The 25,189-nt window shown below is 37.3% G+C and overlaps 1 protein-coding gene across 1 annotated transcript in view; it reads right to left on the reverse strand.

Moving 5' to 3' along the window:
• Window positions 1-11,961, reverse strand: part of LOC121375951 (cyclic nucleotide-gated cation channel alpha-3-like) — a 112,761-nt gene extending 100,800 nt beyond the window's left edge. Inside the window, exon 1 of the mRNA XM_041503693.1 lies at window positions 11,870-11,961. The gene's annotated coding sequence lies outside the window, so the exon portion shown is untranslated. The remainder of the gene's footprint in view (window positions 1-11,869) is intronic.
• Window positions 11,962-25,189: the final 13,228 nt, after the last annotated feature.

Consider the following 25,189-nt stretch of genomic DNA (forward strand, 5'->3'; position numbering starts at 1 on the left):
AATGAATCACTGTCAGGTACTTCGTTTACAGTGATACTACCACCACCACCACTACATCTCCAGGACGATTTCAGATAGCATCCCTTGTAGGTGAGACACTGTAATTCGTCATTCCATCACTCAAACTAGTTCCACTTTATCTTGACAAGCAGTATAAATCATATAAACATTACGTCAGCGGATCCGCTCTAAAATTGATCCTGTCCGAGGTGAAACCCGCAGCCCATCACTCGAACGGCACGCTTGGTCAGCGGCATCAAACCAAGATATATGGCGCTAAAATCGATATTTAAAAAAACCCCAAATGGCAGTGCAATTACGTCGAGTTGATTGGTCGGTCTACTGGGTTTGAAGAAGGTCGGCCCGTCAGTGCTCAGAGATGGATGGACGTAGTCGGTCTAATGTTGGCTCTGACCGACTCATTCATCGTCTGCAGTTAATACCAGCTCGTGCATATGATGGAAATAGAAATCGAGAGCTTTACCAAGAGTAGATGGCACTCTATCATTCCCTCCCCTCGTCCTGTTTAATCTTCGCACCAGTTCCCTCCATTGACAAAGACGTATCAAGCATTTTAACAGAATTCAGTAATATAGCACATTTTTATGGAACTTTTCTTGTAGATTCCTTTTTTTTTCTTTTTTTTCTTTCTTTTTTTGTCATTCATTTCAGCTCCGTTGGTAGTGCTTAGGGAAACTTATTAGTTTTTTCCCCGTCCCAGCTAGTGCCGCACGACTGGTATGTCAAATGTCGTGGTACTTGCTGTCCTGTCTGTGGAAGGGTACATATAAAGGGAAAATGTAGCGGGTTTCCTTCGAAGACTATTTGTCAGAGTAACCAAATGTTTGACATTCAATAGCTGATGATTATTTAATCAATGTGCTCTTATGGTGCCGTCAAATAAAACAAGCATTTTGAGAGTACTACTAAAGCAATACATGTCCCGTACCAGGCACAACAAGTTTTCGTATCTCCTAAATTCAAAAATAGAAAGAAAGAAATGTTTTATTTAACGACGCGCTCAACACATTTTAATTACGGTTATATGGCGTCAGACATATGGTTAAGGACTACACAGATATTGAGAGAGGAAACCCGCTGTCGCCACTTCACAGGCTACTCTTTCCTATTAGCAGCAAGGGATCTTTTATATGCACCATCCCATAGACAGGATAGCACTTACCGCGGCCTTTGATGTACCAGTCGTGGTGCATTGGTTGGAGCGAGAAGTAGCCCAATGGGCCCACTGATGGGGATCGATCCCAAACCGACTGAGCATCAAGCGAGCGCTTTACTACTGGGCTACGTCTCGCCCCTTACACGGAGGAGACAAAACGAATAAAACGTAACTACATAGTATGCAGCAGGCCACAATTGATCTGCAGTGGCGAAATCAGAGTGAAAACGAGCAGGGGTCACAACGAGGCTATGAAACTGGCCAATGGGGAAGGCAGGTGCAGATGCAGGATTTTAGTAGGAAGTGGATGCAATGTTTACAAATGACACCTACAGTATTTAAAAGTACACTAACATTGTATAATCTGTAAGGTGATCTACCACAGGAATATAAACCTGAACAATTTCATGTTCTCCACTAAAAACAAATAAAATAAAAAAATTATAAAAAAAAAAAAAAAAAAAAAAAAAAAAAAAATAAATGCAGTATATATTCATTTGGGGAGGGGGCTCTGCGATCTACGGAGGGGTGGGGTGCACTTTCACCACGCTTACAGTCCCTCGAGGGCTGTTGTTATGGTTAGTTTGATGCATTGGCTTATCCAGGAAGGAGCGTGTGTGTGTGTGGAGGGACATGATCCTCTCCAGTCGAATCTTTTCCCCTCGCATCTTATACATTGGCCTGTCTAGTTATAATCCTAATAGGATTTAGTAGGGTGGATATTTACTCTAGCAGGCGCAGATTCAGGGCACGATGAGGGGTGCACGCCACCTTTTTTCGCACATACCCCTCCCTCCCCCCTCCCACAAAAAGCCTGTAAAAACACTTCTTATCACATTCTGCCCCCCCCCCCCCCCTTTTCCACTTTCACAAACCCCTGGATCCACGCCTGTCAAGTCCCCCTATCGCCACTTTTCTTTTTTTCGCCGACGTCAAAAACAAAAGCCTGTACAAACACATTCGTCCCTCCCCTTAACAAACCCGTAGATCCGCGCCTGTCGAGTCCCCGTATAAATCCTGGCTCTGTCAATGCTTACACGCCTCTACCTCCGACTTTAACGGACCTGATAAACAATCAAACACTTACCTCAATTCATATATCCACTCACTTATAGAAAACATTGCAACAGGACAGCACAGAAGTTACAGTCGTCATTAGATGGTGTCAGATCCATCCACATTTTACATTTATAAATATTTTAAAACTAAATATGCTTATAAATGTCAAACAACGATTCTTTTTGTACTAAATTATATTCAGAGGAATGTACGTAGTATTGCTAAATACCATTGATAAACGTACTGTAACGTCAAAGCATTGTTGACATCACGTCAAAGGATTGTTAACGTGTATATAATGATAACGTTTTCGGGATTTTTCGTAACTTAACGGGAAATGTCGAGGTTTAAAGTTTGTTTTTTATTTAACGACACCACTGGATCACATTGATTAATTAATCATCGGCTATTGGATGTCAAACATTTGGTAATTCTGACACGTAGTCATCAGAGGAAACCCGCTACATTTTCCCTAATGCAGCATGGGATCTTTTATATGCACATTCCCACAGACAGGAAAGCACATACCACTGTAGAATTGTAATATAATCCAAAACAAAAACAAAAGCACGTTTTTCCTCATGACGTCATATTATATTATTTTAAAAACAAGAACATCATACATATTATTTAAAAACAAGAACAGAAAGTACGTGACGTCATATTTAAAACAACCAGTAATCAAGTTGTGGTGCAGTGGTTGGAACGAGAAAAACAAAATGATCAGTTAAATTGATCTACCGAAGTGGTTCGATCCTGCGACGTAAGCATCTCAAGCGAGCATTCAACCGACTGAGCTAAATCCCGTAAAGTTTTGCATGAGGGTTTTTTTTTTTTTTTTTTTTTTTTTATGGTCATAGATAAAAGCAAGCATAAAAGAATCAGATTCCGGAACACATGCGCACGAACGTCATTTCATTGAGACAAACTGCCGCGAGGCACATACGGGATTTTTCCAAGGCGGGGGTGGCAATTTGCCATCAAGAAATGTACTAATGTAAATCATATATTTTAATGCAATGTAATATGATCTAGTTATTGTGCCTACATAAATAATAAGTATTTAGGGGTCACAACAGGCTTGTGTTGATTAACATTTTCCAAAAGGGGGGGGGGGGGGGGCGGGAGAATACCACTGCACCCATGTTATACACCTTGGATTCGCGTGTGATTTGAATGTTCGTGCATCATACAATTATACATTGAAAAGAAAATATCTTACAACGTACCACACACACACACACACACACACACACACACACACACACACACACACACACACACACACACACACACACACATGGCATTACTAGCATGCACAGAATAAAAATAATGAATAAAATCCAACCAGGAAGTAACAAACTTAATATATCAGTCGATTCACATGCATCCAAAATTAACTGAATTACGGCGATTAGTTTTCTACCCTCTTCTGACGTCATAACTCCCGGAATACGTCCTCAACACAGTTACACGCGTGTGTATTTTATTTGTGATACGTGGTTTCTGTTGGCTACAAATAGCCCCAAAGCATTAAGCCAGTTGGCAAACATTTTTACCGCCGTTAATCTACCGAGGAAGCACATAACGTATTGAAAAATTATAGATCATTCATTCAGCCTCACACAAACAAATGTCCTGATCGACTGGTCGAAGGACATCGACTGGACGTGGCTCGAGCACAAAGTTACATTGATAAGACTTGCCGATATGTACAGCGGAACAAGAGGCAATTTCCGGTAATGCTTTCACGGTCATGTGTTAACAGTTTACAGAAGTTCAGGCTTCTACGAAAACGCGGTCATCTGTACTACATATTGCAGGATATATGCGAAGAATGCGACATATAATATGGCGTTATATGGACGTTTTATTAATCGATTTAGTAGAAGTGGACGTTAATGAAGCTTGTAGCAATGCGCCATTGTTAATAATGACTGTTGGGTAAACGTGTTCAATCGTCGTGTTTTGAGGGCGGGACATAGCCCAGTGGTAAAGTGCTCGCTTGATGCGCGGTCGGTTTGGGATCGATCCCCGTCAGAAGGCCCATTGCCCTATTTCTCGCTCCAGCCAGTGCACCACAACTGGTACATCAAAGGTCGTGATATGTGCTATGCTGTCTATGGGATGGTGCATATAAAAGATCCCTTGCTGCTAATCGAAAAGAGTAGCCCGTGAAGTGGCGACAACGGGTTTCCTCCCTCAATATCTGTGTGGTCCTTAACCATATGTCCAACGCCATATAACTGTAAATAAAATGTGTTGAGTGCGTCGTTAAAGAAAAAATTTCCTTCCTTCCTACAATAAATCTACTGCAAGGAAATGGGGTGTCACATGGCATTTCAGATTATTAGTGTTCATTGGGCTATTTCTAGTTCTAGCCTGTGCATTTTGACTGATATATCAAAAGCCGTGGTAAGTGTTATCCTATCTTTGGGATGGTGCATATAAAAGATCCCTTGCTAATGATGAAAAAATGTAGGTTTCCTCTCTAAGACTATATGTCAAAATTACCAAACGTTTGACATCCAATAGCCGATGATTAATAAAGCAATGTGCTCTAGTGGTATGGTTAAACAAAACAAACTTTAACTTTAAAAAAATTATTAACAAACCTCGTTTTTGCTGAAAAAAATTGCAGTTCCATTTTGTACTGGTTTCAGCCTTTAGCATATAATGCTTAATGCCCGTGTACGAATTTGTTAGGCTACTGGTATTTACACTAATAAACAATGTCACGTATTACTGACATCTGAAATAAAACGCCTTTTACTCCAAATTTGACAGGAAAATCTATGAATTGGCACAATGCATCACTGCTCAACACTGCACCGGATTTTTAGGTTCCGAATACTGTAACAACGAGCGTACATGCTAGCGCGCGTGCGTGCGTGTGTGCGTGTGTGTGTATGTGTGTGAGCTCTGGTACGATTTAATCACTGATTATATAATAATAATAATAATAATAATAATAATAATAACCGCTGTTTCAAACTTGAGTGTTTGACATCGTTCTTCCCCTCTAGTGACCTCGACATTATGACGCAAACTGTCAAATGCCATTTGAACTTGTATATGTTGTATGTGAAGGAGTATCGTGGCCACAGCGGGTTTCTACTTTCATTCTACATGTCATAATTTCTGTTTGTTACGCATCCGTTGGAGAGAACATTATGCGACAATTTGATGTATTAAACGACGAAATCCTACTCATGTTAGAGATTGATCTAAAGACATCTAATTGGCTGCTCCAAGATCAGGGATAACGCGTCCACTGAAATTAACACTATCGAAACTGATTTCTACCTATGAACCGTGCAACTGCAAACACCGTAAATACCTTTCGCTTGGGTGGGGTCGGGTGGGGTGGGATTGGATGGGATGGGATGGGATGGGGAAGATTGATGTTTCTTAAACCTAGTTTTGCTGATATGTTAGAAATAAGAGTACTACAATCGCGTCTGTTAAATACAGTTTCTTACAACTGTCGCTCATTAAGTAGTTTATGAAATACACCGTGTGTTAAGGTGTAGTTTTAATAAGCATGCCTTTCCTAGATGTGTTTCGCGTATCTTGGGACCAGGGGCGGATTAAGGTTCTGGGATGTCCGTTAATTAAATGGTTATCCTTGTGTGTTTAGTGGTCGGACACGCACGGAGAGTGGGCTGAACATGTATGAATAACACGATCGTCACGTCTTTCAATTCCCATGTTACTAAGACGACGTCTTGAAATATTGATGTCAAGTTGTTACCGGGCCCATAACGGTCATAATGTTCAAAGTAGTTGAAATTGCGCTTCTAGCTTTCCGGAAATGATTTAAGCTGTCCAGTCTTTCACTACACGTCTTTATTATTCGCTACATAGCTTTATTATCCTGTCAGTATAAACCTTGTGTTTTTATTATTTAAGAGTCAATATATTTAACTAGTTGTGTATGGGTTAATCAGTTTAATGTAAGCCGGTTATAGGTTCTGTGTTTACATCCCATCATCCGTCGCAACCCCCAGAATAAGTGCTCAAAGCAGTATAAAGTACTTATATAGACATATCTACCCCTCTCTACCTCTCTCTCTCTCTCTCTCTCTCTCTCTCTCTCTCTCTCTCTCTCTCTCTCTCGCTCTCTCTCTCTCCCTCCCTCTCTCTCCCTCTCTCTCTCTCTCTCTCGCTCTCTCTCTCTCTCTCTCTCTCTCTCTCTCTCTCTCTCTCTCTCTCTCTCTCTCTCTCTCTCTCTCTCTCTCTCTCTCTCTCTCTCTCTCTCTCTCTCTCTCTCTCTCTCTCTCTCTCTCTCTCTCTCTCTCTCTCTCTCTCTCTCTCTCTCTCTCTCTCTCTCGCTCTCTCTCTCTCTTTCTCTCTCTCTCTCTCTCTCTCTCTCTCTCTCTCTCTCTCTCTCCTCTCTCTCTCTCTCTCTCTCTCTCTCTCTCTCTCTCTCTCTCTCTCTCTCTCTCTCTCTCTCTCTCTCCCCCCTGTTTTCTCTCTTTCTCACTATCTCTCTCTTTTTCTCTCTCACCCACACTATCTCACTTTATCCGTATTTCTCTCTCTCTCTCTCTACCTCACTGTACCTGACTCACTATATCTCCATACCTCCCTGTCTCTGCCTGTCTCTCTCTCTCTCTCTCTCCATTATCAACAATTAACAATAAGCCAGTAATTTATGTTTTTGGCAGTAAGCTCAGATAAGTGTATGCCCAGATGAACATGCTTAATTAGATTTAAGCACAAAATAGTTTTTAAGACAAATCAATGAAATGATGTTATTTAGGCTTGCGGTCGTTGTCCTAAAACACGTTTAATCAGTTCGATTTGTTCATGTTTGCATATGTAACTAAAATCATTACGATTTAGATGTTCTAATGATTAGATTCAATCCTCTTATAAAACTCTTTAGTAGAAGTCGTAATTTAAGGGTTTATAAGCACCTTCTGTTCGTGGATAAATGGAACAAACCACTCTGAGCCAAACATCAATCTTTATTGGACGTTCAAACGGGCATCTGATCTTTCTCACGGTGCTGTGTGACAAAAAATAAATAACTCTAATCTTTAAGGTACCACTTCACCACGTTCAGTGTCGTAACTATGCTAAATACGATCTAGCGTTTTAAAACTGTTTAAATGTTCAGTGTTGTAACTCTGTATGACACAATCCAGTTTAAAAATATGTCATCATTTTAAGAAATAATTATAATCTCTGCGTCGTAACTATGCTAAATAGTATATAGTTTTAAAAAATAGGTCATCTTTTCAAAAACTATGTATAATATAGTCAAAAATCTTTAAATTCTCTGTGTCACAACTATGTATAATATAGTCTAGTCTTCTTCTTTTTTTTAAAAGGGGTCTTCATTTAAAAAATCATTAAATTACCCTGTCATATCTATGTGTAACAGTTCTGTTTAAAAAATAGATTTTCATTTTTAAAAATCTTTAAATTCTAGGTTTCGTAGCTATGTATAATATAGTCTACTTTACAAACTGACACAATATAGTGAGGTACTCTGCATAAGACCAGGTAACTCCAAATGTTAGTCTGAACCTATATTGATGACTTGCATGTAAGTTATCATGTAACTGTGCATCCTACACAAAAATGACAGCCATTTTTCGCAGAATGTATTTTAGCATATAAATTGAATGGAAATGGAAGGAAATGGTTTATTTAACGACGGACTCAACACATTTTATTTACGGTTATATGGCATCGGACATATGGTTAAGGAATACATATAATGAGGGAGGACACCCGCGGTCGCCACTTCATGGGTTACTCTTTTCGATTAGCAGCAAGGCATCTTTTATATGCACTATCCCATAGACAGGGTAGCACATACCACGGCCTTTGATGTACCAGTCGTGGTGCACTGACTGGAGCGAGAAATAGCCTAATGGGCCCACTGACGGGGATCGATCCCAAACCGACCGCGCATCAAGCGAACGCTTTACCACTGGGCTACGTCTCGTCATAAATTGAATGGAAATCATTCAGAAGTAAATGGTGTATAACCCAAGTTACCCTTACTGAGAAATATTTCCGTTTATCACCCACTTACAGTGATTACAGTGTAATAACATGTGACAGACCTTTAATATAGGTAGCAGGGAAGTAAACTGACCAATCAGCGTATGTAATACATTGTAAATACAGGCAGTGATTTTAAAAACGTTTTGATGGTTAGCAAGTAAGTAAGAAATCTGATATTTGTCAGGATGGCACCGGTGTATGTTGTTCACAAGTTTGTTAAATGAGATACTATTTTCTGTCATATATTTATGTGTACCGAGTATGAATATAATCCTGGGGTGAAAGCTATTTTTCTAGATGTAGGTTGATAACACCTACATGTAGTTCAAATACCTTTGAAGCACAAAATATGAACTGGTTATTATTACTATGTATGTGATTCACCCAGGAAAATTCTTGTTCTCCAATGTTTTGCATTTATGTTAATATGGTGGACAGTGTATTATGATTTTCTTCCCTGCAACCTATAGGGGCTATGGGTACTGTATTCAAGAGAAGATAACTCTTGACACAACCCACAGCACGGCTAATATTATGTTAATTTGTGTCGACTGCAGGGTAAAGGTGTAATAACACATTGATCTTTTTTTCAGATGATACTGCATTTTCATAGTTAACTAGCTGTTACTGAACTCATCAATAATCATAGAGCTTGGTGCATGTACAGACATTTCCTTTCGGTTTCCACGCTAATGCTGATGCATAGCTTCTGTATTCTGATGACTTCAGTGGATTTGGTTTGAGTTTGGAGTTTCCTTACTAGGTTTCTGAGCCTTTCCAGCCCAGTTTTGATTTTGGAGTTTGCTTCTCCTAGACAGTTGCCTTTCTTGACTCACGTCCTCTGTCTGTCTGGTCCATATTAGTCTAGTCTCTACCCTTAAGGGCCTTTGACCAGTCCAGCTTGGGTGACCTTACTAGGAGCTGATGCTCCAGATGGCATAGCTCTCCAAGTCATTGAGGCATGCAAGCTATCTCACCACGTCAAAGAATGGACCATGAACCGTATTGTGGGGCATATATAAATATTTTGCAGAGCAGTAGCAGTAACGTGCAGCCTTCTATTTAAACGACGCTATCATATATTGCTTAACATCTTAATACTTGTGACTTCGTGTAACCGTAACAAGCATAGTGTTATGGACTATACGCTTGGGGTTTTTTAATAATCGATTATAAATAAAATTATAATCACTTTCGATACCAAGTATTGCTTGGGTATTAACTAAGAAATACTGATTTTTGTTTCTGGTATTGAATTTCCTTACTATCCAGCGCCTGTATTTTGTAATTTAAATAAAGTCGCATTTTAGAAGTATGAATGTCGCACGTCAACTAATTCCTCTTAAGAAAACACAAACACTGAGTCTTGTCTAGTACGTTTAACTACTGAATCATTAGTTGTGTCAGCGTGTAAACATTGTTTCAGTAACATTTGTTTTAAATGATTTAATTTTAAAATTACAGTAATTACAGAACGTATGCAAGTATCTTAAAATCTGAACGACAAAACTGTTATCTGTCATCAAGACCGCATCTCTGCACAATGTAGAATCGAATGGGCATTTGGCAAAATGGTGGTTGATTCCATGATTCTCTATCTAGTCAATCGACTATAGGAAGACAGCCACTCCCGAGGAGATCATTTACTGAACAATACACCCTTTTGACCGCAATAAAGAGGACTGCCACTCCCAGACTAGTTCACTAAATCGAACCTAGCACAGAACAACAGAGCTTATTATCGTTACCGGGTCGATAACACGAGTACCCGAGACAACAAACATACAAAATCAACGTTAATTCTTAATCTGACGTTGTCCCAGTGAGCTAGGAAACCAAGAATTATTGTATTATTGTTAATGCTATGATTTCCCCTAGCTGCATTGTTATTATATGTTATATAAATGAATGATTTGTTACTGAAAGGCAGAAAATTTAGGGGCCTCGGTGGTATCGTGGTTAGGTCATCGGATATAAGACTGGTAGGTACAGGGTTCGCAGCCCTGTACCGGCTCGCACCCAGAGCGAGTTTTAACGACTCAGTGGGTAGGTGTAAGACCACTACACCCTCTTCTCTCTCACTAACAACTAACAACTAACCCACTGTCCTGATAACTGATGTGTGTGTGTGTGTGTGTGTGTGTGTGTGTGTGTGTGTGTGTGTGTGTGTGTGTTTTCCAGGACAGCTTGCTCTGAATATGCACGTTAATCCCTATATCATATTTTTATTAATAATCAATTAAATCCAGTATACATGTAGTTCAGTATAACAGACAAAACGCTATATTGGTGCTAGTAAATAAGTGCTGTCTTTGGATTCAGTATCATGTCATTGATTTAATGACTCATACATATGCGTCATTGCTATGATAGTACTAGTGTATTAGGTCTTATCTACAGAGCATCACATGGGAGGGGAGGAGGGGGTAAATAACGATATCTGTCATGCATATGTTTTGACAGAGTGCCTCCGAGCTAATTTATGTGCCGCAGTGCGTGTGGGTGCCGACCTGCTTACAACATTTTGTGATGAATGTTTTTGTGGTCCAGTGGGTATTCCATATATACTGACCGTATGATATTCAGCGATAATGTAGCTAACTAGTGGCGTATTCAGGAGACTAATTGACTGGTACCATCGTCTACTATCATATCACATCTATCTAAGGTTAGCAGTAAAAACCAGTCTAGTGACCGACTTTATTTTACTGGTAATACCGGTATTTATTAAAAGCTTGAAGGTCTGGATTATATCTCGCACAGTTCTTGATAACACGAGAACGATATTTAGGAGTGTGTTGTTTCTTAGGGTCGACTTTTGCCAGTAACTGTTTGTTGTTATGGGGGTTTTTTTACACACTCGTTGGTGAGAACACCTTGCGTTATTTTTGGTAACACATAGTTATTTACACACGTACGTGTTAACAATTTCAAGACATGCGACTGGCTGCTTCTTGGAGATGACCAGGTCACCAATACCATGTATCCAATGAAAAACTACAGGATGGAAATCGATTACACCGTGTAGTTAACTTGGCAATCATGTGTCTGTGACGCGTAAGTCAGCTACAAGTGCAACGGCTGTAAATAACTTTTAGTCGAAAAAGATCTTAAAATTTGCTTAAAACCTAGTTTTTGAGGATATGTCAGAAATAGAATAATACATTCGTGTCCGTTAGATACCATTTATCTCACAACTCGTTGTTTAAAAACGTATCAAACTCGCTTTCGCTTGTTAAATACATTTGAAAACTCGTTGTGAGATAAATGGTATCTAACGGCCACTCATGTATTATTCTTTATATCTCATTCCAGCCAATATTCTAGGGCTAGTAAATCAAAGCCTCGATATTTACATATGCGTCTTTAGAAAATTAAATGTATTAATCATTCTGGCTGTTAATGATAATGATCAAAATATTTTTCGCTGATCAATACACTGGTATTGTCACGTTATATATTTCTACTACATCTATATGTATTGCATAATAAAATCAATAGTAACTGGAGAGTAAACAATGTGGAAAAATTATGTCTAAGATTCAATAAGCTGTTTGTGTATTCAAAACAGCTGAAATAATGTGAAGATTAAACAAACTTTAAGCTTACCTGATTGAGCTATTTTCGTTTCGTTTTCTCAAACCGGACACAAACACGGACTGATTTCCAGTAAATCCAACATTCTTCTAGTACACGTTCCTGAAACAAAAACAAATAGTTTCATAAATGCAATGGAAGGAGCGTGTCATATAAAACTATGATAACTGTTTATAATTAAATAGTACGTAACGTAGCTCGTTTAAAGGTTACACACCACCATTGACTTTTGCATGTATGTCAATAGTTTGGTGAATGCAATGAAAACAGCGTATCATATAAAAATATGAAAACTATGTTTATAATTAAATACTAGGTAACCTGACTCGTTTAAAGGTTGCACACCACCATTTACTTTTGCACGTATGTCAATATAATGTTTATGTCAGAATATATTCTGTGCGCAAAACATAGCAACATCGAGAGGGCTATGTGACCGCTATTTTTAGGGAGTCCAATTGCTTGATAACTGCCACGCAAAAAAAAGAGTTCAGTATAGATTTACCACACGAGTTTTAAAATATTCATTTTTAAAGGGACATTCCTGAGTTTGCTGCAGTGTAAGATGTTTCCGACTAATAAAATATTTCTACGATTAAACTTACATATTAAATATATTTTCTTGTTTAGAATATCAGTGTCTGTATATTCAATGTGTTTCTGGTCGTCTTAATGTTTGTAAGAAGCCCAAACTGGATTATGTCTTCAAATAATTTCGTACGTACGAAAAAATCATATTTTAGGAAATAAAATGAAATTTAACCTATTAAAAATATTAGAACGTTCAGAAACACGTTTAATACACAGCCACTAATATTTTATGCAGAAAAATATATTTGATATCTAATTACAATCGTAAAAAATCTCTCTTAGTCGAAAACATCTTAAAAAGTTGCAGCAAACTCAGGAATGTCCCTTTAAGCCAGAGGTAAAGTGCTCGCTCCATGCTGGTCGTTCTGAGATCGATCCCCGTCGGTGGGCCCATTGGGCTATTTCTCGTTCCAGTCAGTGCACCACGACTGGCATATCAAAGGTCGAGGTATGTACTACCCTGTCTGTGGGATGATGCATATAAAAGATACCTTGCTGCTAATCGAAAAGAGTAGCCCATGAAGTGGCGACAGCGGGTTTTCTCTGAATAACTGTGTGGTCCTTAATCATATGTCTGACGGCATATAACCGTAAAATAAAATGTGTTGAGTGCGTCGTTAAATAAAACGTTTCCTTCCTTAAGCCAGAAGACCATCTCATGTTGCTGTTATATAAGTGGCAGCATACCATATCAATTGTTGATATCATTTACGTGTTATAATAAAAAGTAGCAAGTAACATCAAACTAATGGTATTTGAGTATTTTATATCATATATTTTTAAATGAAGACATATTTCCTAAACAGGACTATATTAAGCTGCTACGCACGAGTAAGGACAAGGGAAATGGTTGTGTGGCATTTTATTTTTTCATTTCAACTTATTTTCGTGCTTATATCCAGTTAAGGTTCAAGCACGCTGTCCTGGGAACACATCTCAGCTATATGGGCTGTCTGTCCAGGACAGTGGGTTAGTTGTTAATTGTTAGTGGTTAGTGAGAGAGAAGAGGGTGTAGTGGCCTTACACCTACCCTATCGTTAAAACTCGGTCTGAGTGGGAGTCGGTACTGAGCTGCGAACCCTGTACCTACCAGCCTTAAGTTCGATGGCTTAACCACGAAGCCATCGAGGCCGGTGTGGTGTTTTAAACATGCTATTGAAATATGAAGTCATTGACACGAGTCCGCAATATATGTACCTTTTCTGTTTAGCATAAATGCAGTTGGTATTACTGCAAGTATCCCAAGGAGCACAAACACTTAATTTAAGGTCAGTAAGCTGTAATAGTCGAACATACTGGGTCAGTGTCTTTAAAAATAAGTCTATGCTTTTAAAAAATATTCCTTAAAGGGACAGTTCTAAGTTTACAACCATTGTAAAATGTTTCCAACCAATAGAACCTTTTTGATGACGTAACATACAAATTAAATACATTTTCTTATTTAAAATATCGTGTTTTATTTACAAGGTGTTTGTTGTTGTCCTAATGCTTGTAGTAGCCCAAACCGGATTTTACCTCCCAGTCATTTGGTACGTACAAAAAAATAAAAAAAAAATAAAAAATGAAGGCTACAAACATTAGTATACGAGCGCAAACACATTCGATATACAGACACTGGTATTCTAAACAAGAAAATGTATTTAGTATGAAATAGTAGTCACCAACAACGCTCTGTTATCGCAAACACATTACATGGCTGCAAACTCAGGACAGTCCCTTTAACTTCGAAACGTCAGTATAAAGTTGGTTTTGTTTAATTGATTTATTAATTGATTTATTAATAATCGACTATTGGATGTCAAACATTTGGTGATTGTTCACAACACGTAGTCAGATAAAACTCGATTCATCTGTCCATTTGCAGCAAGGTATCTTTTATAAGGTTTTTTTCACGCTGACAGAACAATACATGCCAGTTGTAGGGCAAACGTTGTTACTCGACGCTTTGTATCCATTTGTAATATAGTAGTGAATAGTTTCCTAGTTGTGTTAATAAATCTTGTTATGATATGATATATTGTAATATTACACTGTGATAATGTGTTTTATTGTTTTTTTGTGAGAGAGAGAGAGAGAGAGAGAGAGAGAGAGAGAGAGAGAGTGTGTGTGTGTGTGTGTGTGTGTGTGTGTGTGTGTGTGTGTGTGTGTGTGTGTGTGTACACATGGCTACGTCGATTATGTAACCATGTGATTCGTATAAACTTCCCTTACGCTCAGATTTGTACAAATATACAAATTTAGATATGCCACTGGGTTTGTTTTTTTGTGTGTGTTTTGGGGGGATTTTTTTCCGCGGAGGTTGTAGTTTTAATTCATATAGTATTTTTAATTGGTTATAGGATCTATTTTCTTCATGTTATCGACTGCAGTTGGGGTTTTTTCGGTTGCTGGCGTTATCGTTTTTCTTGTGTAGTATTTATGAAGCGACAAGTTTAAGCATTTCAGTTTAAAGTCAAGTACTCCGTCAAGTTGTTCGTTATTGCATTATTCCTCCCCAGAAGTGTTCACTATGATTAATGAAGAAATCCTGTTTTCCCACGACTACACGAACTAACTGCGATGGTGCAGTATTAGATGTTACATTATCGTGTAGTCTTTTAACCACATTTGCATGTAAATTTCTTGTTGCTGGTTTGTATAATCTCTCTCTCTCTCAGACTGGGGGTTAAGCTGCTAGTTTCAGACACAACGTTGTTTAACGACACCACTAGAGTACATTTATTTTTTAATCATCGGCTATTGCATGTAAAAGATATTACTATTCTGACAATTCTTAGAGGAAACCCGCTATTGTTTCCCACTAGCAACCTAGGAGCGTAATATACACAGTCCACGGCATTTGATAATAGCAGTACAGGGTTTCTGCCAGAGGGTAAAACGGGTATGGCTCCATATCAAAAATGTCTTGCAGATTTTTTTTTTTTTTTTTTTTTTTTTAGGAGTTAGCCTTTTGACAAAATTAATTACTTTTATCATTACTGTATGATTTTCTTAACCCTAACCGTAAGCTTGACCCATTCTCTTTCTAAGAGAGACTGTGGTTGCATTCAATTCCATAGTGCCATACGCAAAATTTTCATTCTGACAAAAACACTGCAGTAATGAGACACTGATTGAAACAGGAAAAAACTCAGTGATTGGGTCCACCGAAGAGGTCCGATCCTTCGCCCCGAGCATCTCCGACGAGCGTTCGGTCGGCTGAGCTAGATTTCGTCAAGTCGAAATTACAACACACGACAAGTCGAAATTACAACACACGACAAGTCGAAATTACAACACACAACAGATCAAAATTACAACACACGACAAGTCAAAATTACAACACACTACAAGTCAAAATTACGACAAACGACAAGTCGATATTACACACACAACAGATCAAAATTACAACACACAACAAGTCAACATTACAAAACACAACAAGTCAAAATTACAGCACATAACAAATCAATATTACAGCACACAACAAGTCACAAATTACAACACCCAACAAGTCAAAGTTAAAACACACAAGTCAAAATTACAAAACAGAAGTCAAAATTACAACACACAAAAAGTCGAAATTACAAGTCAAAAGTACAAAACAAAAGTCAAAATTACAACACACAAGTCAAAATTACAATGCATAAAAAGTCAAAATTACAACACCCGACAAGTCAAAATTACAACACATAACAAGCCAAAATTACCAACACAAGTCAAAATTACAACACGTAACAACTAAAAATACAACACATAACAAGTCAAAATTACACACACGTCAAAATTACAACGCACAACAAGTCAAAATTACAACACACAACTGCAGGTGAATGTGATTCGAAGGTGTGTTTTTTTTAACACGGACCTCATTGACGATAGTGGGAGGTTAATTTATGATCTCCAATACAGTCCTGTAGAAGATGAAATCCAGGCTTTAGTTTAAGTAATAAAGATTGATGCGAGTCTTGAGAGCCATATGTTTTCATCGGCTGTGACACACGAAGCGAAAGACTTCTCTTAGCACCTCCATCACCAATGGCACGCAGAGCAAGTCATTTCATTTTACATGTTTAATATTGCACTCATGAATTACGTGTAGTCTGTGTAAGGACAGGGAGGGTCCTATTCCATAAAATGATTGCAGTGGTGGGGGAGGGCTGAATATCTTTAAATGCACTGTGGGTCTGCTGAATAAATGTTTATGCATGACTGATTGTGATGGAAAACTAGTTTGTTAATCGTATTGGTACATGCCCGTGTGCACGTATCAATATTGGAAAGGGGAACGAAGATCGATAGATCAACTGATGTCATCAACAGTTCGTGTTAAAATCGAGGTATTTTGTGTGGGTCTTCACAAATGATTGATTTTTATTCAGTAGGAGGTGGGTATTATATTAAATAAACAAATCCTGCACCCATTCCGTATTCATTTCTAGAAATTCCATTACATTTTCGAGTATTTGAAGAAAAGGACCCTGGAGTCAGATTCGAAGTCAGTAGTGAAGTCTTCCTTTATGTTTCACGTTTCCGTCTAGACTTCGCGCTTGAGAAGCAGTGGCGTGAAAATCCGAGTCGCACTTTAATCATCGGCTTAATATAAATGTCAGTTCTACTTGTCACCTGTCATAACCTGGCTTTACAAACAGTCAGTCTTGTGACAGTAGTGTTCCTTCGTTTTAAATAGTCCAGAATAAAGCTAATTTCTAATAACTTGAAATGTGTAATACCTCGACCGTTTTCGTGATTGTATGTCAGTGTTGCACGATCTCGTGAATGTATGTCAATGTGTCTTTCTCGTTAATGTACGTACGTATGTTTCTGTCTCATGAAAGTATGCCAGTGTTTCTCCATCTCGTTACAATATGTCAGTGGTTCTCCATCTCGTTAATGTATGTCAGTATTTCGTCATCACCTTTATATATCTCAGTATTTCTCCATCTCGTTAATGCATATCAATATTTCTCCACCTCGTTAATGTATGTCAGTATTTCTCCACCTCGTTAATGTATATCAATATTTCTCCATCTCGTTAATGTATGTCAGTATTTCTCCACCTCGTTAATGTATGTCAATATTTCTCCATCTCTTTAATGTATGTCAGTATTTCGTCATCTCGTTAATGTATGTCAGTATTTCTCCACCTCGTTAATGTATGTCAGTATTTCTCCATCTCTTTAATGTATGTCAGTATTTCGTCATCTCGTTAATGTATATCAATATTTCTCCACCTCGTTAAGGTATGTCAATATTTCTCCACCTCGTTAATGTATGTCAATATTTCTCCACCTCGTTAATGTATGTCAATATTTCTCCACCTCTTTAATGTCTGTCAATATTTCTCCACCTCGTTAATGTATGTCAGTATTTCTCCACCTCGTTAATGTATGTCAATATTTCTCCATCTCTTTAATGTATGTCAGTATTTCGTCATCTCGTTAATGTATATCAATATTTCTCCACCTCGTTAATGTATGTCAATATTTCTCCATCTCGTTAAATGTATGTCAGTATTTCTCCACCTCGTTAATGTATGTCAATATTTCTCCACCTCATTAATGTATGTCAATATTTCTCCATCTCGTTAATGGCATGTCAGTATTTCGTCATCTCGTTATTGTATGTCAGTATTTCTCTACCTCGACAATGTATGTCATTATTTCGTCATCTCGTTAATGTATGTCAGTATTTCTCCATCTCGTTGATGTACGTCAGTATTTTTCCATCTCGTTAATGTATGTCAGTATTTCTCCATCTCGCTAATGTATGTCAGTATTTCTCCATCTCGCTAATGTATGTCAGTATTCCTCCACCTCGTTAATGTATGTCAATATTTCTCCACCTCGTTAATGTATGTCAGTATTTCTCCACCTCATTAATGTATGTCAGTATTTCTCCACCTCGTTAATGTATGTCAGTATTTCTCCATCTCACTAATGTATGTCAGTATTTCTCCACCTCGTTAATGTATATCAGTATTTTTCCACCTCGTTAATGTACACGTTAATGTATGTCAGTATTTCTCCACCTCGTTAATGTATATCAGTATTTTTCCACCTCGTTAATGTACACGTTAATGTATGTCAGTATTTCACCACCTCGTTAATGTACTCGTTAATGTATGTCAGTATTTCTCTACCTCGTTAATTTACTCGTTAATGTATGTCAGTATTTCTCCACCTCGTTAAAGTATGTCAGTATTTCTCCATCTCACTAATGTATGTCAGTATTTGTCCATCTCGTTAATGTATGTCAGAATTTCTCCACCTCGTTAATGTATGTCAGTATTTCTCCACCTCGTTAATGTACTCGTTAATGTATGTTAGTATTTCTCCAACTCGTTAATGTATTTCAGTATTTCTCCATCTCGTTAATGTACTCGTTAATATATGTCAGTATTTCTTCAACTCGTTAATGTATGTCAGTATTTCTCCACCTCGTTAATGTATGTCAATATTTCTCCACCTCGTTAATGTACTCGTTAATGTATGTCAGTATTTCTCCACCTCGTTAATGTATCTCAGTATTTCTCCATCTCGTTAATGTATGTCAGTATTTCTCCACCTCGTTAATGTATGTCAACATTTCTCCATCTTGTTAATGTATATCAATATTTCTCCACCTTGTTAATGTATGTCAGTATTTCTCCACCTCGTTAATGTATGTCATTATTTCTCCACCTCGTTAATGTATGTCAGCATTTCTCCAACTCGTTAATGTATGTCAGTATTTCTCCACCTCGTTAATGTATGGCAGTATTTATCCACCTCGTTAATGTATGGCAGTATTTATCCACCTCGTTAATGTACTCGTTAGTGTATGTCAGTATTTTTCCATCTCGTTAATGTATGTCAGTATTTCGTCATCACTTTAATATATGTCAGTATTTTTCCATCTCGTTAATCATATCAATATTTCTCCACCTCGTTAATGTATGTCAGTATTTCTCCACCTCGTTAATGTATATCAATATTTCTCCATCTCGTTAATGTATGTCAGTATTTCTCCACCTCGTTAATGTATGTCAATATTTCTCCATCTCTTTAATGTATGTCAGTATTTCGTCATCTCGTTAATGTATATCAATATTTCTCCACCTCGTTAATGTATGTCAATATTTCTCCATCTCGTTAATGTATGTCAGTATTTCTCCACCTCGTTAATGTATGTCAATATTTCTCCACCTCATTAATGTATGTCAATATTTCTCCATCTCGTTAATGGCATATCAGTATTTCGTCATCTCGTTAATGTATGTCAGTATTTCTCCATCTCGTTAATGTATGTCAGTATTTCCCCATCTCGTTAATGTATGTCAGTATTTCTCCATCTCGTTGATGTACGTCAGTATTTTCCCATCTCGTTAATGTATGTCAGTATTTCTCCATCTCGCTAATGTATGTCAGTATTTCTCCATCTCGCTAATGTATGTCAGTATTCCTCCACCTCGTTAATGTATGTCAATATTTCTCCACCTCGTTAATGTATGTCAGTATTTCTCCACCTCGTTAATGTATGTCAGTATTTCTCCACCTCTTTAATGTATGTCAGTATTTCTCCATCTCACTAATGTATGTCAGTATTTCTCCACCTCGTTAATGTATATCAGTATTTTTCCACCTCGTTAATGTACACGTTAATGTATGTCAGTATTTCTCCACCTCGTTAATGTACTCGTTAATGTATGTTAGTATTTCTCCACCTCGTTAATGTATGTCAGTATTTCTCCATCTCGTTAATGTACTCGTTAATATATGTCAGTATTTGTTCACCTCGTTAATGTATGTCAGTATTTCTCCACCTCGTTAATGTATGTCAATATTTCTCCACCTCGTTAATGTATGTCAGTATTTCTCCACCTCGTTAATGTATATCAATATTTCTCCATCTCGTTAATGTATGTCAGTATTTCTCCACCTCGTTAATGTTTGTCAATATTTCTCCATCTCTTTAATGTATGTCAGTATTTCGTCATCTCGTTAATGTATGTCAGTATTTTTCCACCTCGTTAATGTATGTCAATATTTCTCCATCTCTTTAATGTATGCCAGTATTTCGTCATCTCGTTAATGTATATCAATATTTCTCCACCTCGTTAATGTATGTCAATATTTCTCCACCTCGTTAATGTATGTCAGAATTTCTCCACCTCGTTAATGTATGTCAGTATTTCTCCACCTCTTTAATGTATGTCAATATTTCTCCATCTCGTTAATGTATGTCAGTATTTCTCCACTTCGTTAATGTATGTCAGTATTTCTCCACCTCGTTAATGTATGTCAGTATTTCTCCACCTCGTTAATGTATGTCAGTATTTCTCCATCTCGTTAATGTATGTCAGTATTTCTCCACCTCATTAATGTATGTCAATATTTCTCCATCTCGTTAATGGCATGTCAGTATTTCGTCATCTCGTTAATGCATGTCAGTATTTCTCTATCTCGCCAATGTATATCATTATTTCGTCATCTCGTTAATGTATGTCAGTATTTCTCCATCTCGTTGATGTACGTCAGTATTTTTCCATCTCGTTAATGTATGTCAGTATTTCGTCATCACTTTAATATATGTCAGTATTTTTCCATCTCGTTAATCATATCAATATTTCTGCACCTCGTTAATGTATGTCAGTATTTCTCCACCTCGTTAATGTATATCAATATTTCTCCATCTCGTTAATGTATGTCAGTATTTCTCCACCTCGTTAATGTATGTCAATATTTCTCCATCTCTTTAATGTATGTCAGTATTTCGTCATCTCGTTAATGTATGTCAGTATTTCTCCACCTCGTTAATGTATGTCAATATTTCTCCATCTCTTTAATGTATGTCAGTATTTCGTCATCTCGTTAATGTATGTCAGTATTTCTCCACTTCGTTAATGTATGTCAATATTTCTCCATCTCTTTAATGTATGTCAGTATTTCGTCATGTCGTTAATGTATATCAATATTTCTCCACCTCGTTAATGTATGTCAATATTTCTCCATTTCGTTAATGTATGTCAGTATTTCTCCACCTCGTTAATTTATGTCAATATTTCTCCACCTCATTAATGTATGTCAACATCTCGTTAATGCATGTCAGTATTTCTCTCATCTCGTTAATGTATGTCATGTATGTCAGTTTCTCCACCTCGTTAATGTATGTCAGTATTTCTCCACCTCGTTAATGTATGTCAGTATTTCTCCATCTCACTAATGTATGTCAGTATTTCTCCACCTCGTTAATGTATATCAGTATTTTTCCACGTCGTTAATGTACACGTTAATGTATGTCAGTATTTCTCCACCTCGTTAATGTATATCAGTATTTTTTCACCTCGTTAATGTACACGTTAATGTATGTCAGTATTTCTCCATCTCGTTAATGTATGTCAGTATTTCTCCACCTCGTTAATGTACTCGTTAATGTATGTCAGTATTTCTCTACCTCGTTAATTTACTCGTTAATGTATGTCAGTATTTCTCCACCTCGTTAAAGTATGTCAGTATTTCTCCATCTCACTAATGTATGTCAGTATTTGTCCATCTCGTTAATGTATGTCAGTATTTCTCCACCTCGTTAATGTATGTTAGTATTTCTCCACCTCGTTAATGTACTCGTTAATGTATGTTAGTATTTCTCCACCTCGTTAATGTATGTCAGTATTTCTCCACCTCGTTAATGTATGTCAGTATTTCTCCACCTCGTTAATGTATGTCAATATTTCTCCACCTCGTTAATGTACTCGTTAATGTATGTCAGTATTTCTCCACCTCGTTAATGTATGTCAGTATTTCTCCACCTCGTTAATGTATGTCAGTATTTCTCCATCTTGTTAATGTATGTCAGTATTTCTCCACCTCGTTAATGTATGTCAATATTTCTCCATCTTGTTAATGTATATCAATATTTCTCCACCTCGTTAATGTATGTCAGTATTTCTCCACCTCGTTAATGTATGGCAGTATTTATCCACCTCGTTAATGTATGTCAGTATTTCTCCACCTCGTTAATGTACTCGTTAGTGTATGTTAGTATTTTTCCATCTCGTTAATGTATGTCAGTATTTCGTCATCACTTTAATATATGTCAGTATTTTTCCATCTCGTTAATCATATCAATATTTCTCCACCTCGTTAATGTATATCAGTATTTCTCCACCTCGTTAATGTATATCAATATTTCTCCATCTCGTTAATGTATGTCAGTATTTCTCCACCTCGTTAATGTATGTCAATATTTCTCCATCTCTTTAATGTATGTCAGTATTTCGTCATCTCGTTAATGTATGTCAGTATTTCTCCACCTCGTTAATGTATGTCAGTATTTCTCCACCTCGTTAATGTATGTCATTATTTCTCCACCTCGTTAATGTATGTCAGCATTTCTCCACCTCGTTAATGTATGTCAGTATTTCGTCATCACTTTAATATATGTCAGTATTTTTCCATCTCGTTAATCATATCAATATTTCTCCACCTCGTTAATGTATATCAATATTTCTCCATCTCGTTAATGTATGTCAGTATTTCTCCACCTCGTTAATGTATTTCAATATTTCTCCATCTCTTTAATGTATGTCAGTATTTCGTCATCTCGTTAATGTATGTCAGTATTTCTCTACCTCGTTAATGTATGTCACTATTTCTCCATCTCTTTAATGTATGTCAGTATTTCGTCATCTCGTTAATGTATATCAATATTTCTCCACCTCGTTAATGTATGTCAATATTTCTCCATCTCGTTAATGTATGTCAGTATTTCTCCACCTCGTTAATGTATGTCAATATTTCTCCACCTCATTAATGTATGTCAATATTTCTCCATCTCGTTAATGGCATGTCAGTATTTCGTCATCTCGTTAATGTACGTCAGTATTTTTCCATCTCGTTAATGTATGTCAGTATTTCTCCATCTCGCTAATGTATGTCAGTATTTCTCCATCTCGCTAATGTATGTCAGTATTCCTCCACCTCGTTAATGTATGTCAGTATTTCTCCACCTCGTTAATGTATGTCAGTATTTCTCCACCTCGTTAATGTATGTCAGTATTTCTCCACCTCTTTAATGTATGTCAGTATTTCTCCATCTCACTAATGTATGTCAGTATTTCTCCACCTCGTTAATGTATATCAGTATTTTTTCACCTCGTTAATGTACACGTTAATGTATGTCAGTATTTCTCCACCTCGTTAATGTATATCAGTATTTTTCCACCTCGTTAATGTACACGTTAATGTATGTCAGTATTTCTCCACCTCGTTAATGTACGTCAGTATTTCTCCATCTCGTTAATGTATGTCAGTATTTCTCCATCTCGTTAATGTACTCGTTAATGTATGTCAGTATTTCTCCACCTCGTTAATGTACTCGTTAATGTATGTCAGTATTTCTCCACCTCGTTAATTTACTCGTTAATGTATGTCAGTATTTCTCCACCTCGTTAAAGTATGTCAGTATTTCTCCATCTCACTAATGTATGTCAGTATTTGTCCATCTCGTTAATGTATGTCAGTATTTCTCCACCTCGTTAATGTATGTCAGTATTTCTCCACCTCGTTAATGTATGTCAGTATTTCTCCACCTCGTTAATGTATGTTAGTATTTCTCCACCTCGTTAATGTATGTCAGTATTTCTCCATCTCGTTAATGTACTCGTTAATATATGTCATTATTTCTTCACCTCGTTAATGTATGTCAGTATTTCTCCACCTCGTTAATGTATGTCAATATTTCTCCACCTCGTTAATGTATGTCAGTATTTCTCCACCTCGTTAATGTATGTCAGTATTTCTCCATCTCGTTAATGTATGTCAGTATTTCTCCACCTCGTTAATGTATGTCAATATTTCTCCATCTTGTTAATGTATATCAATATTTCTCCACCTCGTTAATGTATGTTAGTATTTCTCCACCTCGTTAATGTATGTCATTATTTCTCCACCTCGTTAATGTATGTCAGCATTTCTCCACCTCGTTAAAGTATGTCAGTATTTTTCCACCTCGTTAATGTATTTCAGTATTTCTCCACCTCGTTAATGTATGTCAGTATTTCTCCATCTCGTTAATGTACTCGTTACTGTATGTCAGTATTTCTCCACCTCGTTAATGTATGTCAGTATTTCTCCATCTCGTTAATGTACTCGTTAATGTATGTCAGTATTTCTTCACCTCGTTAAAGTATGTCAGTATTTTTTCACCTCGTTAATGTACTCGTTAATGTATGTCAGTATTTCTCCACCTCGTTAATGTACTCGTTAATGTATGTCAGTATTTCTCCACGTCGTTAATGTATGTCAGTATTTCTGCACCTCGTTAATGTATGTCAGTATTTCTCCATCTCGTTAATGTATGTCAATGATGGGCCGTGACACCGATTAACGTTTGATTCAACTGTTTGTCATTTTAACTCTGTCTTTTCAATGGATGATTTTCATATTTGTCACATGAAATGACAGCACACACCAATATCCCCATAAATATGAATCCAAAGCATAATCAAGATCTTTCAGAACTTGGTTAATGTTCTGTTAACAATTTAATGGATGACAAGTGTATCTAGCATATCTATTCACCAGTTGAGTCTTTCAACGGGACACAACCAACCCCATAAGTGCGACCCTATGGTTAAATGTTTCTCTAAATGTTTTGAACCCATGATTGCTTTCATATTTTCTTCTGAGTGTTCAGCAAATGATAGACTTTGAAGGGCACGCCCACTTGCCTCACAAATGTGACCCCAGGGACAGGTAATGGGCATTTGGGACTGGGATG

The sequence above is a fragment of the Gigantopelta aegis genome, chromosome 6, assembly GCF_016097555.1.
Source record: "Gigantopelta aegis isolate Gae_Host chromosome 6, Gae_host_genome, whole genome shotgun sequence".
Classification (NCBI taxonomy): domain Eukaryota; kingdom Metazoa; phylum Mollusca; class Gastropoda; order Neomphalida; family Peltospiridae; genus Gigantopelta; species Gigantopelta aegis.